Genomic DNA, 8,272 nt, shown 5'->3' with positions numbered 1-8,272 from the left:
AAAGAACCTTTAGAGCCAACAGACGTAAAAATATGGATCAAAATCAGGAGAATGATCCACCCAAGCAACTGAAGGAGTACTTTACTCCTTCCACATATACCTACTCTCCTTGTATTCAAGTGCCCCCTGTGGAGGCCACTCAATATGAAATTAAGTCCAGTATAATCCAAATGTTACCTTCATTTTATGGACTTAGTAATGAGGACCCTTATAAATATCTTGAAGAATTTCTTGAGATATGCTCAACTGTCAAAATTCACAACTTCTCCGATGATGCTCTTAGGTTAAAATTATTCCCTTTTTCACTTAAGGACAAAGTCAAATACTGGCTACATACTTTGGATTCCATGACTATATCAACTTGGGACCAGCTGCAAGGAGAGTTTCTCAAGAAATATTTTCTCATAGAAAAAACTAATCAAATAAGGAAAGCCATAACTAGATTTTCCCAATTAGATGGAGAAATGTTTCATGAAACATGGGAGAGATTAAAGGACCTTATTAGAAAATGTCCCCACCATGCTGTACCCAAATGGCAGTTAATCCAATATTTTTATGATGGGCTCTTTGAAAGACATCGACAAATGGTCGATGCATCATGCGGTGGGATATTCATACTGAAAAGTGAGGATGAGGCATGGCAACTATTTAAAATTTTAAGTGAAAATTCATTACATCATATGTCTGCCTCTATTAGAGATAAACCCATGTTAAACCCAAAGAGAGATGGAATATATGAAGTAGGAAATGCCATAGATATCCATCATAAGGTAGATGAACTGTCCCAAAAATTAGATCGTCTTCTAAATACTGGACAATCCCCGATTCCACCTAACCCAATCCAAGAAGTTTATGCATTGTGTGCAAGTCCGAACCATTTTGTTAGTGAATGCCCAGCCGCACCTCAATTTCCTGAGTTTGTGCACGAGCAGGTTCAGCAAGCTCAAGTCCAACAAGCTCGCAGACCAGGAAATGATCCATATTCGAACACTTATAACCCCGGCTGGAGAAACCATCCAAATTTTTCCTGGAGACCACAACCAGTGGTTGGTCCTGCCATACCTCGACCTCAATATCAAGACCCAACATATAGGCATGGACCATACCATCAATTTCAAAATGTTCCTCAACCGTCTACTACTGGTCACAGCTCAGCTTTTGAGGAAAAAGTCCTGAAAGCACTAAAATGATTAGAAGTCAACACTCAGACCCTTAACTCTCACACACAATCATTGCTAAGCTAGAGACCCAAATAGGTCAACTAGCAACTGCATTCAGTAGGAAGGAAGGAGAAAAATTACCTAGCCAACCCGAGAGCAACCCAAGAGGGCAATTTGTGATTGAGAGTTCTAATACCCCAGAAGCTTTTTCTGAACATGCCAAATCAATCATGACTCTGAGAAGTGGGAAGGTCATTGAACACACTAGTAAAACCAATGAGACCGACCCTAAACCTCTAACCGAATCCAAATCACCCAAGAAGAAGGAGGACCTGAAAATAGAGAAGGAACCAACTGCACCAGAATCATCTTACTTGCCTAAAGCCCCATTTCTGGATGCCCTAAAAGCCCCTATTCCTGCAGATAAGAAGGGAGGAAAACTCGATGAGATGTTAGAATTGTTTAAGCAAGTCCAAATTAATCTTCCCCTTCTAAACGCAATCAAACAAGTCCCTGCTTATGCCAAATTTTTGAAGGATTTGTGCATCCAAAAATGTAAATCTAGATCACAAATTCCAAAGAAAGTACATCTCACTGAACAGGCTAGTTCTGTCTTCCAGCATGCCACTCCTCCAAAGCTTAAGGACCCAGGAGCCCCCATCATTTCCTGTGTTATAGGAGATTATCACATTGAAAAAGCTCTTCTGGATTTAGGGGCAAGTGTGAATCTTTTACCTAGTTCGATGTATGAACTTTTTGAATTTGGAGAATTGAAACCCACATCAGTCACATTGCAGTAGCCAACAGATCAATTTAGAAACCACGTGGAATGCTTGAGGATGTCTTGGTCAAGGTAGATGAGTTTTACTTTCCAGTTGATTTTCTGGTTCTTAATATGGAATTAAGTGACAACCCCAGACAAATTCCCATTATCTTAGGACGACCCTTCCTAGCTACGGCAAATGCATGCATTAATTGTAGGACAGGAGTCATGGACGTATCGTTTGGGAATAAGAAACTAAGACTGAATGTGTTTGGTGCTTCCCAAGGACCATCAATGAATAGTTGCTTCGAAGTAGATACACTAGAAGATATTATAGAAGATGCAACACCCATAATTCTAGCATCAGACCCCTTAGATACTTGCTTGGCTCACTTTGGAGTGTGTGACTTTGAAGAATATATGAAAGAAGTTAACATCTTATTGGATACACCACACGATAAAATCACTCCTCCATGGACAATCAAGTATGAGCCATTGCCCACATTAGCCAGTACACCAATAGTCCCATCTTTAGAATCACCACCTACGTTAGAATTGAAACCTCTTCCTGCTATGCTCAAGTATGTATTTCTAGGACTCAATGACACCCTTCCGACAATCATTGCATCAGACTTGACCCCTAATCAGGAAGCACAATTGGTTGGTATTCTGAAGGAACACAAAGAGGCTATCGGTTGGTCCATTGTCGATTTAAAAGAAATTGACCCCTCCATTTGCATGCACCATATTCATTTTGAGGAACATGCCAAACCCCATCGAGATATGCAGAGGAGATTGAACCCAAACATGCGTGAAGTAGTAAAGAAAGAGGTGGTAAAGTGGTTAGATGCTAGAATCATCTACCCCATATCCGATAGTAAATGGGTCAGTCCCACTTAAGTAGTACCTAAGAAATATGGTATTACTGTGGTTGAGAACGAAGAAGGTGAACTACTTCCAACTCGCATATCATCTGGATGGCGAGTATGCATAGATTATAGAAAACTGAATGTCGTTACTAGGAAGGACCATTTTCCATTTCCCTTCATCGACCAAATCCTAGAACAGTTAGCACGACAAAGTTTCTACTATTTTCTTGATGGTTATTCAGGGTACAATCAAGTACCTGTATTTCTGGATGATCAGGAAAAGACTACCTTCACCTGCCCCTATGGCACCTTCGCTTTTCGACGTATGCCATTCGGCTTTGCAATGCACCCGCTACATTTCAACGGTGCATACTGGTCATTTTTTCAGATATGGTGGATAAATATCTTGAAGTTTTTATGGATGATTTTTCTGTGTTTGGAACCACCTTTGAGGATTGTCTCCATAATCTTTCCAAAGTTCTTAAACGGTCTATGGAGACAAATCTTGTCCTAAGTTGGGAAAAGAGCCATTTTATGGTGCGGAAAGGAATTATATTAGGACATATTATTTCTGAAAAAGGGATCGAGGTAGATAAAGCCAAAGTTGAGGTCATTTCAAAACTACCACCCCCTACTTCGGTGTAGGAAATGTGTCCCAAAAAGCCAATCGTCAAGCTGTTGATGGTTGAGCAACCAAGTATTGTAATTGATTTGTTAATAAATAAAATATATTTGGCATTTTCATCATAAGCTTTCATCTTCTAATGAACTCCGTTGTTATGATGAAGTCCTTAGGACTATTTAAGTTCGATAAAGAGAGGATTTATCGATTAGTCCTTAAAACTGTTCACGACCAAATGATAGGCTGTTAATAAGGACGACAGCTTCTATCGAGCATAGGTCGCTGTAGGCCATATGGGTTGGTTGTCCTCTTAACCAAAGAGTGTGGAGACACTGGTATGGCATACAGGTGAGATGTAAGGGTACATCGTCATTGAACGTGACCAACTCCAGAGCATTCTACTGTCGAAAATGTCTCTAATGGGATATAGGTATAAGTGTCCCTTAGACTTGAGATCACCTCAGTGACTTGCAAGCAACTCACTGTGCTTTGGTACCGGACTAACTGAATTTCTAATTTAGGGATGGAAGGCTTCTGGGCACAGTCAAGTACTTGCGAAGTCAGAGTGTGATTGAGATGGGATTGACCACTCCAAGAGTTGGAGAAGAATGAGTCGCTGTATTTCAATTTAGCAAAACCTTGGCCAGGGTAATCCATCAGATGGATTTGATATTTTGAAATACAATGTGGACAACCTGATCAGAGTTGACAGTTGAGCTCTGGGGTGTCCTATGATCATTTTGGTCAAGGGGATGAATTATATGAAAACTATATCCGCATGGGTTCTAAGGATGTTGTTCTACACATTCGACCTATCCGGACGTCGGGTACCATTGCTAGATGGTCACTTCGATTGGTATAGGAATTTGTTTCTATGCTACCGGCTTAGGTTCGGACCTATGAGGTCACACACATTAGAGTTCATGATCCGATCGGATGGTTGATCAACGATTAAGAATCATTATAGGGTTAAATAATCAATACGATTGACATTTAACCCAGTGCAAGTGTTGCAGGAGAATCGATTAGCAATTTGATTGCTAATTGGCTTAATTTGATTAAGCCAATGGGCTGAGATTAAGTCTAATTAAATATGATTTAATTAAATTTGGTTTGGGCTTGATTGGATCAAGTCCAATTGGTTTATTGGATAAGCCAAGTGCAAGGAAAGACTAGTCCTAGTTCAACTAGGACTTGGGTCAATCTAATTTCTAATTTGATTAAAAAATTAAATCAGATTTAAATCTAATTTAATCTGATTAAATTAGGTTCTTAATTAGGTTAAGACCTATTTTAATTGGTTGATCTAATTTTGATTTGATTTGGTTTGGGAAACCAAATTAAAACAAGTTATGAGACAGAATCCTAGTAGGACTAGGATTCCACCTTGCGCCACATAAACCTTCTCCATGCCCTCTCTCTTATTCAACGCCAATCTCCACTTATTTTGTGTGACAAAAGCCCTCTCCCAGATCTCTCCCACGTTTACAAAAGGTCTCCTCTCTTCTTTCTTACATGGAAGCTGATTTGGATCAAATCTAAAAGGAATAAGTTTGGATTTCGAATTCTATGAGATAGAGTTTTAGAAATCCAAAACTCTTTCAATTTTGCACCGAATTTATCCAAATTTTTTTTAGAATTTTCGTGGCTTTTAGGGTTTACATTGTACACTCTTTTCTAGTGATCCATGCACGAAAATATGGAGGAGGTTCTCAAGAGTTGGGCGTCCCTTAACTTGCCATGTTTGGATAAGCCTTGACTAGGTGTTTGACCTAGATAAGGACTCTATCATATCTCTCTATATAAGATGAGTTTATTTGTGAAATTTTAAGAGAGATAGATATTTGAGATTCCTTTCTTCCATCCAAAAATCAGAGAGAAATACCTTTGTGTCATGGAGATATAAAAGACACAAGTTTGGGTGTCTAGAGAGAAAAACGTGAAGAAGAAGAGGGTCTTCTTCTTGGGTTTTTGTTTTCATATCTTTCCTCCTTCCATCTTGAGTTTCCTGAGAGTGTCTTAGATCTAAAACTCCTCCTTCTACTTTCCATCTTTGGAAGAGTCCAAATCAAGAAGAAGGAGGCACCTGATCAACCATCAAAGAAGGATCAGTGCAGTACTAGCATACTGTGCTGATTTCCTGAAGCAGGACTTCTGATCGAGATTCGTGGGCTCGTGTGGACGACTCCTAGAGGCCAGAAGCGTGTGCGGCTTGCAACATCATCCTTAAGCCCAGATCAGCGAGGTTAGAGCATCTAACTTGCAAGGTAATAGATCTGATCTATTATTTAATACATACATTAGATGTAGCTAGTATAGAAACATGTTGATATGATCAACATGTAGTTCATACTATATTTATATATATTTTAATTTTTGATTTAATGCTATGTAATAATCATGTAATAGGATCTTAGATCTAGGGATTTTCTGATCTTAGAAAATAAATTTTGATTTATTTTAGTCTTCCGCTGTATGATCTTGAAAAAGTTTCAAGATCTAACCCTGAAACCCTAGATCTGGTTCCTACAATTGGTATCAGAGCCTAGGTTCTTTATTACATGATTATTTATACATGCTTAGATTATTTTTTAGATTAGATCTAATTTATAATCTAATTATTAAATCTGAAATTAAAATTTTAGATCAATCACAAACTGCAAGGTTGTCCTGCTGTAAGGTTTACCCCTTACAGTGCAAAGGTTGTCCTAGTTTGTGTAGATCTATCTTTAATCATAAATTTGTTAGATATGATCTAGATTAAATTTATGATTTATTAGATTTAAAAGATGTTTAAATCTGAAATAAAATCTCTTTGTTAATAATTTTTATGCAAAGAAATTATTTAAAGTTGAAATTGTTTCAATTACATGAACCTGTTTAGATTAGATCTAAAGTAGTTTCATGTTTATTTCACTTACATCTTGATTATGAATCAAACATGCAATATGATTGGTAGAATCATATTGTAAAATTATTTTACAAATATGAAAATTATTTTTTGAAAAGCCGAACCCAACCCTCAGCCCAAAACTTAATTAAGAATTAAGAAGTTGTTTGATTAGGTTCTAGGATTGTGAATTGAAGAACCTAAGACACAAATCATAACACATTGGGTTAATTGGTTAGTGGAAATTAGGTCCATTAATTGGGTTAGACCTATGGTTAGATTAAAGATGGACTTAATTAGAGAATTGACTAAATCTAATCAATTGTTGTCTTAGATTAGGTCAAGGATTCTCTAGATCAATTACAATAGTTGTAGTTGGTCAAGTCCATGTCTTTAACGAGAACCAAATGGACTTGATTCTTGGCTAAGCGGTCTAGCACGAACTGTTAGGTTGATCTAATCGAAACTAATTAAACCAGTTGGTGTCTAAGGTAAACCAGACCGGTGGTTTTTAATTAGGAGCCCGCTTACCTGGCCATTCATGATGGTGTCTAAGGCAAGCTTTGGCAGACCCTCCCACTGATCGAACTTACCTGGCCTCTTGGTGAAATTATGTTTTGATCGGATCACTTGACTATTCGAGCTGACCCATGTCAGCTAGGTAAATCAGTGTGACTGATTTAGGTGCTCCTAGACCAGCCCTTTTAATGGTCTCCCTTAAGCTGACTTGGTGAAGTCAGTGGGAGGATCATGATAAGCTGGTTCATCTGACCTCATCCTCTATATTATTTAATCCTCTAAAATTATTAGGTCCTTAAAATGATAAAGTTATGGAGATAACTGAGTCATAGCCTCCCATTAAGGTGTTTGATAATGAGTCCATGAACTCAATAATCATTGCAGACCCAAAGGCCTGGTGCTTGTTGACTAATGGAATTATCACTCATCATATGATGACTTGGAAGTGTCTCTCTAATGGTGGTTAGGTGAGCCAACCAAAGTTGGGCTTAATCATTCGTTGGTTAGATACACCAAGTATGATCATGTTAATGGTTGGACCTAACCGGATCCTTACAGTGGAGGCCAAAGCCTACTGATTAGGTTTCTGGGGCAAAATTAAAATTACTAGAAATTATTTAGAGAAACAATTGGTTATGAACCTACCCTTAGATGTACATGGGTTGGCCAACCAAAGTTGGGCTTGTGTGCAGTCTAAGTGGATTCTAGTACCCGCTAAGGAATTAGGGTAATTCCTCGAATTGAAGGTAGAGGCTACCAATTCGAATAAAATAGTGGGAGAAATCTTTTGATTAAAGTCCAAATCTTTAGGTTTAATGAATCAATTACTAATTAGGTTATGGTTCTCCTTTGTGCAAATATGGCCACTTCCCTATCGCTCCGATCATTGTTGGACAATGATAAGTTGGTGGGATCCAACTTCGGTAGCTGGTACCGAAAGTTGAAGATAGTCCTGGAGCATGAACGGATCCTATATGTGATAATGGATCCTGCACCTGAGGAGCCAGCTGTCAATGCACGTGAAACAGTCAGAGACACTTACCAGAAGTGGCTCAGTGACCGGACCACGGTGCGCTGTATCATGCTGGCTGCTATCATGAGTGACGAGTTCAGTCGCAGATTCGAGACGGCTCAGCCAAAGGACATGCTTCAAGTGTTGGAGGATACCTTAGGCACACCCGATGACGTAGAGAGGCACAAGACTAGTTGTGCCATCTTCAACGCCAAAATACGGGATGGAGTCTCTATCACTGATCATGTATTGTACATGATCGAGCTGATGGAACGATTGAGCAAGCTCGGCTTTTCCTTGCATGAGCAGCTTGGGAAAGATGCAATACTGAACTCGCTGCCCAAGTCTTGTCTCCCATTCCTCACTCATTATAGAATGATAAAGCCTGAAGTAAACTACCATGGGTTAATGGGGTTGCTTCAGAACTTTGAGAAGGA

At 38.9% G+C, this 8,272-nt stretch overlaps 1 non-coding gene across 1 annotated transcript; it reads right to left on the bottom strand.

The window, feature by feature from the left end:
• Positions 1–419: 419 nt before the first annotated feature.
• LOC140859596 (small nucleolar RNA R71) lies at positions 420–525 on the bottom strand. Its single transcript, XR_012143135.1, has one exon. It is a non-coding gene; the product is annotated as a small nucleolar RNA R71 (small nucleolar RNA).
• Between the last annotated feature and the right edge of the window lie 7,747 nt (positions 526–8,272).

The sequence above is a fragment of the Elaeis guineensis genome, chromosome 7 (assembly GCF_000442705.2).
Source record: "Elaeis guineensis isolate ETL-2024a chromosome 7, EG11, whole genome shotgun sequence".
In the NCBI taxonomy this organism is placed as follows: domain Eukaryota; kingdom Viridiplantae; phylum Streptophyta; class Magnoliopsida; order Arecales; family Arecaceae; genus Elaeis; species Elaeis guineensis.
This window is presented reverse-complemented; position numbering and strand designations above follow the sequence as displayed.